A 13,496-nucleotide genomic window follows, 5' to 3' on the forward strand; every position below is an offset into this window, starting at 1 on the left:
CCGCTGTCGCCGATTGCGTAGTTTCGTTAACTCACTTATTTATTTATTTCCACGTAAGGGCCGGTTGTGTGCAACAGTGAGCGGCGCAGAGATAACGCCGTGCAGGGAGGAGGGAGAGCTCATTGCCTACACATAGATCCCCAGGGTGTGCGGGTGACTGGAAAGCGATCGGCGGCGGTTTTGGGATGGTTTTGGGGACGTTTTAGAATTTTTACTTGAAAAACTGAGTTTGCGGATCTACAGGGTTGGTGGTCCAGATGTCTCGTGACCCCCCCCCCCCCACCGCCAATTATTTGATCCCTAACATTTTCTCAAAAGTTATTAAGTTTTAGAGAATTAAATGTGGGGGGTGGGGGGTCACAAGACATCTGGACCAACCCTGTTGCACATCGGTTGTGGCGACGTGATGCGTCCGCTACTCCAAAGCTACCTTACGCCAGTATCTCAACCGCCACCACCACCGCCGCCTCCTCCTCCTCTTTTAAATCTCTCTCTCTCAACTTGTAAAAAGGGGGTGGTATGAGGGTGTTGTCGGACAACTCACGAGGTGCCCTTGACGCGCGGGAGGGAACCCAACCTCCTCGTGTGCTAGGTGCGGGGGGCGAGGGGTGGGGGGCGAGGGGTGGGGGGCGAGGGGTGGGGCTCAACGCTCCTCCCGTGTGCATGCACGGGAACCGTTAAGGGGGCTCCGCGTGCTACTGTGGGACCTTCTCCTCCTCCTCCTCCTCCGGCCGCGCGAGCCGAGGCTTGCGGCATCCTCCTTGTGCTGTCCGCCGACCGCCCGATGCCAACGAGGCGCTGGGGCTCACGGGCGTGGGCTGTCTCCTCCCCCCACCGCCCCTCACCCCACCCACCGCCTTGCCTGCTGCGGGAATGCCGCCTACACCAAAATGTACGAGCGAATGACTTGGGCGTGGTGACGTTTATATATTTATTTACTTACTTTTATTTCATTCCTGCCATTTTCGCTGCCCTCTTTGACTAAAGCCATTTGAATTCTTCACTTTTAGCGAACAAAAAAAAAATCGATGGCCGTGTAAACAACGCCCCTCGGAAGTTATTCCTCGAATTTATTTTCTTACTGATCGTTTGCACTTGTTTTTCCGCTGCCGGATGGTATTATTCCACCAAATGAAAAAAAATTGCGGCATCACCCCACCCCCCTCCCCCGCCACCACTCGCACAACCTTGAAGTCGAGCAGTGACAATGCCATGTTGACCTGGCTGCCAGGGCCCAGTCGGTTATCCAGGGGGTGCAAAGAGTGGCTCCGTGTTGTTTTTGGCTACCGCGGACAAACGAAAATGATGATCAAATTTTGTGTTCCTGAGCTGTGTCGAGCTCTTTTTCAGAAGCGACCTGGCTATCACAAATGATAGGTGAACGAAGCGGCTTGTGTGGAAATGTATAGCAGCCAAATACTCTAAATGCATGTTTCTAAATGTGGTGGCGAAAACCGGACAACCCGGAGAAAATTCCACGCGACCACGGGGAGAGAGAGAGAGACACCGCAAACTCGAAACATACAGCAGGCGTCAGGGTCAGGATCTAACCCATGACCTCCTGCATACCTGGCAAAGTAGTGAACATCTCCTAGCCACCGTGGCACAGACTTTGATGATGGCGGTGGGATGTCAACTCTCAACCTTTGGAGTTGCGAGCGGAGCGCTCTGTGCATCATCATCAGCGTTTAAGAGTTGCGCCCGTTTTGAGTAACGCTACGAACGCTGAGGTGGACAAAAAAAAACCGTGCAGGTTCAACGCTACCTGGCGGAACCGCTGACGCCGGACTCTACTTGATGGAGCTGCGATCGGCTCACGTTTTGGTTGTTGCCAAGCCGGCTTGACGATGAGGCCGACCGCTGTGACGACAAAGACGACAAAGACGACAACAGCGACAACAATAATCAACGCTCGGGTTCTGTTGGTGTCCGTGACCTAACGAAGGCACCCTCGTCGAAGCAGCAGCGTCCGCTCTCGCCCTCCACCGGAACCGCGGCCGGAACGAGGAGAGCGCGGACAAGACTCTACGTTTGCAATTCAAATGTAGAGCAATTAAGTTAGCCGATGCATGTTTTGTGCCAGAAATTCTAATGTATACACAGGAAGGCATTCCCCGACTTATGAACACCCCCCGACTTACGAACGGTCTTCCGCAAGATATTTATTTATTTAACCACCCGACTTTTGCGAACTTGAACTCGCGAACCGAAACCGCGGAATTCTTTCCGGCGTCGCATTCTTATTTATGGGTTTAACACCCCCCCACCCCTACCCCGTTAACACATTTCACAACACTTGACCGTACGCGCATGTGAATACAGTACGTCGTGTTCCCACTTAACGGATCGTCTCCACTTGACGAACGGGAATTGTTCTCGCAAGTCGGGGACTGTGCCCTGTACTGTACAACACAATGCGAATATATATCTGCGTGTGTGCGCGCGTATTTAAAGAATGTTGCATTAAGATGCCGTAGCAATCGTAGCGACGAACGAGCGTGTCGAGCCCGTGCACCGCTCTCCACTGCCATTGAGGCGCGTGACGGAAACAGCGGCGGGCGATGAGCGGCGGCGATTTAACGCCCCCCTCACCCCCCACCAAGCTCACAACCACCAATCACTCTGTTCACTCTTGCCACGCACAACCACCAATGTCTCTGTTCACTCTTGCCACGCACAACCACCAATGTCTCTGTTCACTCTTGCCACGCACAACCACCAATGTCTCTGTTCACTCTTGCCACGCACAACCACCAATCACTCTGGTCACTCTTGCCCCGCACAACCACCAATGTCTCTGTTCACTCTTGCCACGCACAACCACCAATCACTCTGTTCACTCTTGCCACGCACAACCACCAATGTCTCTGTTCACTCTTGCCACGCACAACCACCAATGTCTCTGTTCACTCTTGCCACGCACAACCACCAATGTCTCTGTTCACGCTTGCCACACACAACCACCAATGTCTCTGGTCACTCTTGCCACGCACAACCACCAATGTCTCTGTTCACTCTTGCCACGCACAACCACCAATGTCTCTGTTCACTCTTGCCACGCACAACCACCAATGTCTCTGTTCACTCTTGCCACGCACAACCACCAATGTCTCTGTTCACTCTTGCCACGCACAACCACCAATGTCTCTGTTCACTCTTGCCACGCACAACCACCAATGTCTCTGTTCACTCTTGCCACGCACAACCACCAATCTCTTCTTCTTCTGCTTCACCACCACCATCGCCTGCTTCCCTCTTCACCGTTTTCCCCCAAAACTGTCAACTATCATCTCTAAAGCCCGCACCCCACATCCTCTCCTCTCGACCCCATCCCCACCTCTCTCATAAACCCTCTTGTCCATCTTCTTCTGCCTTGTCTGGGCTCACTCTTTAACTCATCCCTTGCAACTGGCATTTTTCCTGCAAGCTTCAAATCAGCCGCTATTTTTCCGTTCTCAAAAAGCCCTCTCGACCCAACCTTCCCAGCCAACTGTCCCCCTATCTCCCTTCCCTATTGCTCTTAAGCTCCTCGAACGTCTCGTTCATGCTCGGCTCACTAATTTCACCTCTTCAAATTCTCTCCATAATTCCGATCGGGTTTCCACCGCTTACACGCAACCGGGACTGCCCTTATCGCTGTAAAGGACCGCCTGTATGTCAAACTCCACTCACGCCGGCCTTCAGTTCTTATTCTCCTCGATCTCGCTGCGGCCTTTGACACTCTCGATCATTCCACTCCCCTTCCCACCCCCTCTGGTCTCGGCATCTCCTCTTTCCTGGGTTCACTCAAACCGCACTTCTCGCACTTGGCCAGCCCTGATGCATCATTCCGCTTCCCCTGTTTCTCCGTCACTGGCGCTCTTCCCCACGGTTCGGCTCATGGCCTCCTGCTCTTCTCCCTCCACATCTCACCCCTTGAAGCCGTCATTTCATCACTGAGTTTTCCCCCACCACTTTCTCACAGACGACATCCAGATTTGATTTGCCCTCTTTCCCCTGGGGTCTCACTCTACGTATTGCTGAATGTCTCACTGCTGTCCAATCATGGATGACACTACATCACCTCTCCCTCAATCCCTCCAAGACTGAAATATTATTTTTTTCCTGCTTCCCGCTCCCCTCCCATCTGTCCCACTATGTAATTCCCCCCCCACCCTATTTTCACTCACTCCTGTATCCTTTGGTCTAAACCTTGGGGTCACCTTTGATTACCCCTCCCTCCTTCACCAAGCATATCTCCACCGTAACCCACATGTGCCGCTTTCATCCCTTCAACATCTTGAAAATTCGCCCCCCTCATCTCGCTCTCCGCTGCCAAAATACGCATCGACTCCCTCATCTTATCACTTCCCGACCACTCCAATTCCCTTCTTCATCTTCTTGGTCTTCCTGCCTACGCCTGTGCTCCCCTCCAGCAAACTCAAGACGCTTTGGCCCGGATTATTTTTAAACTTCCACATCACATCCCATTCTTCTGCTCTCCTCGTCCAACTCCACTGGCTTCCCGTCTCCTACCGCTGTTTATTCAAATTCCTCACCCTCGATTGCAAATGGCACCGTAGTTCTACCCCCACCCTATCTCGCTTCTCTAATTTCTTGCCATGTCCCACCTCGGCCCCAGCGTTGACACTTCCTGTGGTCCCTCACTGCTCCTCCCCTCCCTGTACACTCGCTCACGGTTCCGCTCGTCTTCTTCCCTCCTGGCTCCGCTCCAGTGGAATAAACTCCCGCAGGCAACTTCACTAAACCATTTTTCGTTCCGTAAGACCCCTCATTTTTCACTAGGGTATCCCTGTACAACTTCCTGAACCTCGTCCTTAACCCTAACCATCCTTCCCTCTCCTAACCTCACCCCTTTCCCGATCATCACCCTCCCTTGCCAGCCCTTCCCAACACTCAAACTCCATCCCTTTTCCCCATCGGCCAATACCAAAGTACCACACTGGTACTTATTGGCAGGCGCTTTGATGAAAGCGTCGTGATAACTCCTAGATGGGAAATTGTGTCACGCACCCAGAGAGTCGACTGATTCGCTTGCTCATTGGGAATTTCGGATACCTCAAGATGGGCAATTGGTTAAACTAATGTTGATGTTCATTACCCCTGCATCTGCATTTATTCCTCGGAACATTGTTGAGTGAGGCAAGGGTGAGGGGGGTGACTGTGCTCGGTTGAAACAAAATTCAACAAGGGGGGAGTGACAGTAGCCAGGCACACGTTGAGAATCGCCACTGCTCGAGTGGCGAGGCACACCAAGTACTCGCGTGCTATCTGTGGGAAGAAGTTAGTAAAAAAAAAAATTGACGTGTGAATTCTTACGCCGGGGATTTTTTTACTTTCCGTTAGCCGTAACGAGAATTCTTCGTCCCCAGATATTTCTCTCTCTCCCCCTTTTTGCCATATTCACACGTGGGATCGAGAGTCCGCGTGTGGGCCACCGCCGATCTGCCGTAACGTGCGCACGTGGTGGATGATGAACCCACGCTGGTGGCATTCGAGCGCCGGTTGCTCCACTCGCGGTGGTTGTGTCCAAGTCGACCGTCGCCTCGTCCGAAGAGATCTCAATCGGCGCGGGCGATAGCGGCTGCCGAGATGCGCCGTGTCAATGCCTGTACACGGTCGCGGCCTGCGGTCTTATTTATTGAAATTAGATGTTGCTACGTTGTTCGCTGTGAACTGTGAAGTTTCTTCCCCCTTAACTGTGAAAATGTCTTTGGCTTTTTTCTGCACCGTATTGCACGTGCGTTCCACGTGTATATGTGTGCGTGTGTGTTATAGAATGTGTGTGTGTGTGATTCTGTGGGGAGCGGTGGTGCAGCGGTTAGCACCGCACTGCGCTACGAACCCGGCAGAGAACCCGGGTTCGATTCCCACTCGCGGCCACCAACATCAGTGACGGTTGTCTGCACCAGTGCAGGGCCTCCCCCTCGGTCGACTCGGCCTCAAATGAATGCGTGGCGCGGTGTGTAGTCAACATCGCCAATAGCGAGGCACATAGGCGGCCGGGCCTGGTGCTGGCCACCCACCCCCTCTTGTGCCGTTCCGCCCTTCATAGTTGCTCGCACTTGCCCCAAAAGTCTTAAGGCTACACGGGGACCTTTGTTTCTATGGGGCGCGGTAGTGTAGTGGGTAGCGCCGCACTGCGCTGCGAACCCGACAGAGACACGGGTTCGATTCCCGCTCACGGCCACCAATGCCAATGACAAATATATGAACCGGTCCTGGGCTTCCCTGCAGGTCGACTCAGCCATAAATGAGCATCTAGGTCTATCCCACGATTCCCTTCCACCCTTCACGTTAGAGCCTCAAAGCTGCAGCTAGCCTGGTACAAGCTGCGTGCTGACGCCACCGCCACTCAGTGAAACGCCGTAGCGGCTGGTGTGTGTTCCACAATGCGTGTGGTCACCGCTGGGTTGACTTATCCTTCATTTATTTGAGTACAAACCAGGTATGGATGAGGTTTCTGATTTTTTTTACTAATTGCATTTTTCATCTTTCTACGACCATTTCAGTTATTTTTTATTCGGCAAAAAATGTTATTTTATTTCTTCCCTGTTGACAAAAGTGATGACACCCGATGCCAGCCAGACCTTTAAGGGCCAACCCCTGTGCCCGTACAGATGGAACTAGATGGCGATTAGTCCACACTTTGCTGCATCGCCTTCTCCTGTGCGAGCTCGGGGTAATGGCATCACATCGAGGCCCACCCACGGATAGAGATGGGAGTTTCACAACAAGCGTCTCTGTGTGATACACCAACCCCTCGCTGCTGCCGCCTCCACAGCGCTCGATTAAACTAAAACATTTTTTCTGGAACTTTTTCTTTTACCAGGTTAGGTCGACTAAGCTATATAGCTCTTTTGCAGAAGCGACCCGGCCACACATTTCCACATTAGCCGATATGTTGAACAGCCAAATACTCTTGACTGCATGTTTCTAAATGTGTAGGGAAAAACCGGGAGGACCCCGAGAAAAATCCACGCGACCACAGGGAGAGAGAGATACGCAAACTCCAAATATACAGCCGCAGCAGGCGTCAGGGTCGGGATCGAACCCACGACCTCCTGTATACCAGGCGAGGTAGTTAACATCTCCTAGCTACCGTGGTGGTGATGATGAGAGAGACACGCAAACTCCAAATATACAGCAGCAGGCGTCAGGGTCGGGATCGAACCCACGACCTCCTGTATACCAGGCGAGGTAGTTAACATCTCATAGCCACCGCTCGGGGCCCTGCTTACAGGCAGCCACCACACTCACGAGTCGTGTTGCGAGTGCGTGGCGGAGTTCCATCGGAAGATCGTGAGAGATGGCGAGGGCTTTGCAGAGGAGGGGGGGGGGGGCTTTCATCCAGCGGCGGATCGATCATGGCTGGTGGTGAGGACGTTGGAGCTACTGTCCCTGCGGCGCTGAGAAGTGTAAAGGAGGAGGTGGCGGGAGGGTGAGGGAGGGGAGATGTAGGCGAGGGAGGAGGACGGGAGGGGGATGGAGGGGAGTGAAATATGTAGGGGAGGGGGGGTAGAGGGGAAGGGGGGATGGGAGGGAGGGGTGGATGGAGGGGAGTGAGAGATGTAAGGGAGGGGGGGTAGAGGGGAAGGGGGGATGGAGGGGAGGGGCCCATGGAGGAGCGGGTTTGCTTGCCAGGCGAGATTCCCCTACCCCTTGCTGCACAAGCTGCGCCGACGTCCATGAATAAAGCATGGACCATTAGTCGGCAGCTGTGTCTGTGTTGGGTGTCTCGATGAGAGAGACTTCAGCGCCCACAAGCTCCTCCGACCGCCTCCACCCCCAAAGAGATCTCGGCAAAAGGTTGGACGAAGCAAGAAGGCACAGAAGCGAGAAACGAGTGAGTGGGGAAAGTGTCCGGCAACCCTGGACACCTTTTTGCGTGGCGTCGGAAGAGAGAAGCATTGGTAGCCGCCGGTCATGATCGGTCCACTGCTGGATGAAGGCCTCCCCCGCGGGCCCCCCGGCCCCCCGGTAGCCGTCAACGCCTTGCAGCAGCCACGCGATGGGACGCCACCCCCCCCCCCCCCCCAGGGCGTCTGGCGCACCAGCTGATGTCGCCCCTCCATGTCGATGGCGCAAATGATTTGGTGATTGCTGCTGCTGCTGTCTCTGCGTTGGCAGTGTTGCACGAGGACAGCGAACAACAACAACAAGACTCAACGCAGTCGTCAATAGCAACACTGTGAGCTTGGGGAGACAAAGGCGGTCGGGCGTGATTATTGGCCACAGCCCCCCCCCCCCCTCGTGCGCCGTGCCGGTCTTCATTCGGCGGACTAATCTCCGTCCGTGTCCATCAGTACGGGGGAGGTTACAGGGCGGATCTTTGCCTTCTGTTTGGATCGAGCCTCCACGCCCTCCCCACACTTTAGGATCGACGGGCGCTGAACGCGGCGCTTTTCATGCGCGCATCTGAGCGCGTCAAACGAGGAGCTCGTTTGTGTTGTGCCGGTGGGACAGGGCTCACCGCGTGGCCCAGGCTGGGAGGACACAATTTTCTTTGCCTCTTCCGCAGGAGATGCGTCGAGATTTTTTTAGATGATTTGGTCGCTCGCAATGTCCCATGCTCGATGAGCCACTGCGTTGGGCCATCATTTGTGACACCCACGGTCGCTTGTGACACCCAGGAGCTACAGAGCAGTTCAGTGGGGGACCTTTGCTGGTAAAACAATAAAATACAAAGTTTAGTTTCTATATGTTATTCGACGTCGTTTCGGGCACGTGTGTATGTTGACCTTCTTTCTCACCGTACGTAGCCAACCGTGCTAATTGGAGGTGCGGGAGAAGGACAACACACGTGTTATCACAACAACTGGTTTCAAGAACCTCCCTGTTCCTGATGACGACCGCTTGTGTTGCGATCAAAACGTAGTGATATTTTAATTATTATTTTTTATTCACTTGATTTTCATTATTGTTCCTATCTACGTGACTTTACCGAAAGAACCATAGAATATGAATTCCTGCAGTCACGAAAGTTTTAAGTCAAAATTTGGTTTAAAGAAATTCGTTTTAAATCTCGGTGATTTAAAAGTGCATCATGGCTCCCAGTGGCTTTCTAATATCGGAAGGGAAGAGACCAGTCTACCACTGTCTAGACAGTGTCATCTGGCCATATGGCCGGCCTGCTCTAGACCAATTCTTCGACCACATCAATTCCATACACCCAGCCATCAGATTTACCATGGAAGTCGAAAAAGATGGCAAGCTACCTTTTTTGGATGTCCTAATAAAAAAGAGACCTGATGGTTCAATGAGCCACTCTGTCTACAGGAAAGCTACCCATACGGATGCTTATCTGAAACCGGATTCCCACCACCATCCATCACAGAAGAATTCTCTCATCAAGACTCTGCACCATAGAGCCCAATGCATATCCGACCAGGAACACATAGGCAGTGAACTCAAGCACGTACACCAAGCTCTTAAGGCTAATGGTTACTCCGACTGCACAATCCGCAAAGCTATCACTCCAACCATGAAGAAGGACCCTCTTGAGGAGCCATTCAAAACGATCACATTGCGGGGATCACAAAAAAGATCTCCAAAATCTTGAATAAACACAAGATCCAGGTCCGTTTCAACACATTATATAAAATCCGTGCCCTGGTTCCGTCTGTAAAATACGTGATTCCGGACATACAGTACCCTGGTGTCTACAAACTAAGTTGCCTCTGTGGTAGTAGTTACATTGGAGAAACCAAACGACATGTCTCGGACCGCATTCGTGAACACAAAGCAGACCTTTAACACGGTAGGACCAAGACCTCGGCCGTGGCAGATCACTGTTATAATTCAGTAGGCTCACATGACATTGACTTCTCCAGGGCAGAGGTTCTTTGCAAGCCATCTGGCTACCATGAGAGATTCGTTCATGAGGCTATCCACATACACACATAGACAATTTAAACTGAGAAGATGTATTCTGGCTTAGCAATCATTGGAAGGATTTGATAAACAATTTCGGGTCTTAATTGATTGTTCACGCTTACGGTGGCTTTCAAACAGCATACATTAATTTATCGTCTCCCCCCTCCTCTTTTCCGAACATAGATGGACTCGTCCTTATAAACAAACTGTGAAATCGCTGTCCGTGGCGCTAACGTGTAAAAATAAATAAATAAATAAATGGGTAAGCGCAAACCGCCACTTCTTTCAAATGTGTCTTGCCGTTGGTTTTCACACCTGATGATGACTGTGTTACAGTCGAAACGTCGTGAGAATTTTATTGTTTTTTATATTTTATTATTTTATTGTTTCCCTTCAACGTGACTTTACCGAAAGAACCAAGAGTATGTATTACTGCAGTCACGAAAGCTTTAAATCAAAATTTATTGGCCCGTAACACCTTCATATATCGAGGACCGCAGAGCTTGGGCAAGCGTTGGTAGCGCCAGCACCCCAACTGCGTTAGAGACTCCGGCCCCCATGGTTCCTCCGGCTAAGGTTTACTTGACAAAGGTTCCCCGTGTAGTCTGCAACAGGCTGTTGGGCCAAGTGCTGTTAGCGAGCCGGAATGGCACACGTAGAGGGTGGCTGACCAACGCCACGCCCGGCCACCTTTGTCTCCCCAGTGGCGACGTTTGCTACGCACCGCACCAGGTACTTATTTGAGGCTGAGTCGACCTAGGGGGAGGCCCTAGAACCGGTTCAGAGAATCGTCACCGGTGTTGGTGGCCGTGAGCGGGAATCGAACTCGGGTGGCCGGGTTTGTGGCACAGGGCGCTACACTAAACTTTTTTATTTTCCCAGCTCAGGTCCACTGAGCTATTTATCACCTTTTTCAGAAGCAACTTGTCCACAAACGATAGCTCAATAAAGTGAGCGATGATTATCACGTGATATTGATCGCCGCCAAACACTCTAAACGCGTGATGTCGATTCTCAATGTGGAGTGAAAAACCCGGAGGACGTGGAGAAAATTACACGAGAGGAGGGAGAGAGAGAGAGAGAGAAAGACACGCAAACTCCAAATATACAGCAGCAGCAGCAGGCATCGTCAGGGTCTGGATCGAACCTACGACCTCCTACATACCAGGCGAGGTAGCTAACATCTCCTAGCCACCGTGATGCTGATGAGAGAGAAAGACACGCAAACTCCAAATATACAGCAGCAGTAGGCATCGTCAGGGTCTGGATCGAACCCAAGACCTCCTACATACCAGGCGAGGTAGTTAACATCTCCTAGCCACCGTGACAAACTCACACATACGCACGCACGTGCGGGCACACGTGTGCATATCGTGCACGTGCAGTGTGTGTCTCGTTGCTGCCACCGTTGTGACGGGACAGCAAAGATACACCGCGTGCAGATTAGACGGTCTCGACCACTACACTCTGAGAGGGAGTGTGAGAGAAAGAGTTCGAGAGGGTGTGAGAGAAAGAGGGTTAGAGAGAGTGTGAGAGAGAGAGATGATTAGAGAGAAAGCGAGAGCGCGCTTGTGTGTGAGAGTGACGTCAACAGCAGTTGTGTACTATGGATAAACTCGCTCCCCGCCATATGAACGTGGAATTGACACCATTGGCTCTAATAATAAGTTACTTACTTATCCCGGAGATTCTCATTGAGTCTCAGGACAATTTTTCAAGAGGGTCCTACCAATGCTGCAACGTTGAGGGTTTTTACTTGTATGATGAATGTGTAAGATGTATGCAGCGTCCACAATTAACCGTGACGAGTCGTGTTGATTATTATAGCACGTGGGGAGGAAGAGGAAACCGGAGCAATCCGGAGAAACCCCCCACGCCTCGTGCGCGCGAGGGAGCAACGCTCGATCCCCCGTATTGATGGACACTGACAGAGATTCGTCCGTGCTCCGCTGCTCATGCCTTCAGTGCTGATGTTTAAATGACACACACACCGCACCAGGTGCTGTACTCATTCAAGGGCGAGCCTACCTAGCGGAAGGAACCCGGAGCAACTCAGCGACAACAATTCTACCCCACGCCTCGTGCGAGGGAGCAACGCTCGAGTCCCTCTCCAACGCTCGATCCCCGGTATAGATGGTTAGCACCAACGCACCTCAACGTGGCTCATTTGAACAGCAGAGAGAGAGAGAGAAGAAGCCAGATCGCTCGGACTCTGAGTTGACTCGTTCAGCCATGGGCTGTGCAGATTAAATCTGTGACTGTGAGTCCGTTTGTCACTAATTAGTTATTCCATTGTTGACTTTGGCTCGTGAGAATGAGTTCGTTGAGTGGTGGAGGAGGAGCCGTATTCGCAAGGCCGTTGGTCGAGTCTATTGGATAAGAACAAGAACAAGCCTGTGTCAGGCTAGGTGCACCCTGAGGCTATCGCGCGAAGGGTCGAAGGCTCGCCGCTGGCAAGAGGTCATGCGGACAGACCCAGCAGGCGCCGTGGGTTGACCCACTCCACGGAGGCCGATCTTGACACCGCTGGTACCAGTCATCGGCAAGTCCACTCAGCTCCACGTCCTCCTGTACCACATCACTCCATCTCTTCTCTAGCCCTTGCCGCGCCCGTTTAGCCCCCTCTATGCGGCCAAACGGAAGCTTCTTGGGCATGTGGTGGCTGGGCATGCGGGCTACGCGGCCCAGCCAACGCAGCCTTGCCTGCCGGAGGAGCTCACTGATGGGAATGTGTCCAGATCTTCACGCGTGGACACACACACGTGGACACGCACACACACACGTGATTCATGCAGCGGTACATGTTGTTTACGTCGTTTATTGTGAAAATTCGGCCACAGTTCCTATGGTTACTGTTACATTGCTTTTATGGCTTTATTTTGGTGATGTCGAAAACTTTTTTGGTTTGGCCATGTTTGTTTGTTGTAGTACGGAGTTAGACTGATGGCCTTAATCTAAGTTGTCTTGTGGTTGTTGTTGTTGTTATTTGACTTGCATCCCACTGGGATTTTTGCACACAGCGTTGGTGTACGGTGCTATTTCAGGAATATTTTGATATTTTTTTTCTGTATTTTCTGTTTGCACAGTCACATAATCACTTTAAGATGTTTTCTTGTTCATGTTTTTGTTTGTTGCGGTTGCACCCGACTCAAGAACCGAATGGCTCACAGGGCTCTACCAAATAAATGAAACTGAAAAAACTGAAACACGTGGACACACACGTGGACGCACACACGTGGACACACACACACGTGGACACACACACGTGAACACACACATACACGTGGACACACACACACATGTGGACGCTACACACGTGGACACACACACGTGGACACACACACGTGGACACACACACGTGAACACACACACGTGGACACACACGTGAACACACACACACGTGGACACACACGTGGACACACGTGAACACACACACACACGTGGACACACACGTGAACACACACACGTGGACACACACACGCACGTGGATACACACACGCACGTGGACACACACGTGAACACACACACGCGTGGACACACACGTGAACACACACGTGGACACACACGTGAACACACACACGTGGACACACACGCGAACACACACACACGTGAACACACAC

The sequence above is a fragment of the Petromyzon marinus genome, chromosome 57 (genome assembly GCF_048934315.1).
Source record: "Petromyzon marinus isolate PM22_M1 ecotype Great Lakes invasive population chromosome 57, UKy_Petmar_22M1.pri1.0, whole genome shotgun sequence".
Classification (NCBI taxonomy): domain Eukaryota; kingdom Metazoa; phylum Chordata; class Hyperoartia; order Petromyzontiformes; family Petromyzontidae; genus Petromyzon; species Petromyzon marinus.